The 2,278-nt window shown below is 39.5% G+C and overlaps 1 protein-coding gene across 1 annotated transcript in view; it reads right to left on the bottom strand.

The window, feature by feature from the left end:
• LOC104966010 (HIVEP zinc finger 1) overlaps positions 1-1,872 on the bottom strand; it is a 15,983-nt gene extending 14,111 nt beyond the window's left edge. The window contains 1 exon segment of the mRNA XM_010795110.1: positions 1,819-1,872. The gene's annotated coding sequence lies outside the window, so the exon portion shown is untranslated.
• Positions 1,873-2,278: the final 406 nt, after the last annotated feature.

Genomic DNA, 2,278 nt, shown 5'->3' with positions numbered 1-2,278 from the left:
ATCCCGTTCATCCTGCTTTAACCTGTTCGTTCATGTTTTCAATGGACGAGAGTGAAAATGGAAAGAAAAACGCTATTTGTTGTTTGTTTATATCACGGAGTCTGTTCTTCTTCTCTGTCTTCCGGTTGTTCCGGTTGTTGCCTCTTTTGAATGATGAATACACACTACCGCCGCCTGCTGGTAAGGAGAGTTATTGCCACTCACGCATGCGCAGTTCATACGTGCTCGGCTCGGATTTGCGGTGTGTTCCAGTGCGCGAAGTCGGCAAATACGCAGGAGAGTCCGGCGACGCAACAGTCGGTGTCGGCGTCGGCGACTTCTCAGGTGACTGGCCGGTGTATCTGGGCCTTTATACATCCATGAGCAGAGCCGACAGGCAGGAAGACTCGAGCACACAGCTCGCACTTCATTATAATATATGAAAAAAGAACACCATGCGTGTCATGATGGCACATAACAGCTCACGGCCGCAGATTACTCCGGGTCCCAGACCCCACCATACCCCAAAAATATTTGTATTGCAGATCTACATGAATCACACAAACGACCTATTTTGGATTCAAAACGGCGAATTTCGCCGAAAGGTGACAAGTTTGCATCACTGTATTTTGTTATTTGAGGGGGGGGTGGATGCCGAATGGACCCGAATAGGTTAAGGGGCCTTTGGCTTTTCTGACGGGGTGCGGTGCCCCCACAAATAGAGTCAAATTCTGTTGGAAACACTGTACTTCATAAACAAACTACATGTGTCGCTTTAACTTCTATCGTCAGATAAACAAAAAAAACATAAAATCAACAAATTCCCTCTTCTCTGATATAAGTGTAACTCTGTTCTCTAATTAGTGAATAACAGTATGAAGTTCGGGACATTTAATGTAAAATCAAAACCGTGCCTGAAAGATTAAGCGAGAAAGGGCTACTGAAAGAATGAACCTCTTTTTTAAAAGCGGTTTTCAAAGGGATTAACCTTTTACTGGCAGGCCTTACCTTGAGAGAGGATTGAGATATTCTTATTTGTGCTACTTTCTATTTGGAGTCTCCACCCAATCTCAATTACAGTGGGTAATATAATCAGAGCTTGCACGTCCTTCGTATAGCCTGTTTTTTTTTCTTTGAGTAAGATGTTGCAGTGATAAGTTTCACTAAGCTTGTACAGACATTATGAAGCTGCTTGGGTTTGAAAAAACTGGCTGTTAATTTAGTTAAATAACAACCAACTTGACAAAAGAAAAACATCTATAAAGCAATACAATATCTTATGAATTACAATCTGTGAAGCAAATATTATCTGCAGTGTTATCATTTAACTTTCTGCAGAATGTGTATGGTCACTGCCAAAAAAAATAAACACAAATATATTTTAAAAAGTGTGCCACAACAAGTCTAAGAACGTTGCTACTGTTAAATATTAGTGAAATTCAACTTTGATCTTGCACATAGCTTTACTGAAGCAGAACAAAATCAAGGGAGATGATCCAGATGCTACACAACTAACTGTTATTATTAACTTTACTAATGTGTCAATTTAGCATTCTTTAAAGGGTGAAATACAAAAATCAATATAGAGTCCAGGACATTTTTGAATAACCAATACTACAATACAATACTTGTGTCTTGCAGAACTAACAAAAAAACGTTTTGGCTAGGGAATTACATTGATAAATGTTGTGCTTTTACTGAAAAGCCTATTTGTATTCCTTTTAAACAACCAGGTGATGAAAAACAAAACAAAAACATCCTTTGTATGAAAAAACAACTTGATTTTTGAAAAAAAAAACACATTTACTTTAAATTGTTTAGTCATGAAATAGATCTTACCTTTCTGTGAGCCTTTGGGGTCTTTAAGTTCTTTCTGTGCCTCTTCAATTTTATCTGTAAGACAAGAAGAGAAACCATTTTCAGCACACATGCACACAGACTCTTGCTGAACAGCGAAGGCAGCGCAGAATGTAACCAATGATACTGGGGATGCTTTCCACAAGGCTGTAGCAGGGTGAAGGTCTCTCAAATGAAAAACAGATATTCTTCCATAGCTGAGAGAGAGATTCCATTATGGAAAGTTCTGTAATTATGAGGGGGGGGGGGGCAAGCCATGTGTGCACACACAATAACACAAACATGCACGCACACCCACGTACAGAAGTAACAGCGTGAGTAAGTATGAAATGCAGGTTAAAGTTTGCAAACTAGTCATTATGGAGGGTTCATTCGAGCGCTAACCCACAGATTAATTTGCATATTTAAATGCCATTTACTTCCCTCGGGGGAAATTCTTCCA

The sequence above is a fragment of the Notothenia coriiceps genome, unplaced genomic scaffold, assembly GCF_000735185.1.
Source record: "Notothenia coriiceps isolate Sejong01 unplaced genomic scaffold, NC01 NC01_scaffold00002166, whole genome shotgun sequence".
Classification (NCBI taxonomy): Eukaryota; Metazoa; Chordata; class Actinopteri; order Perciformes; family Nototheniidae; genus Notothenia; species Notothenia coriiceps.
Note: the sequence above shows the minus strand (reverse complement) of the source record. Positions and strands in the feature narration are given on the sequence as shown.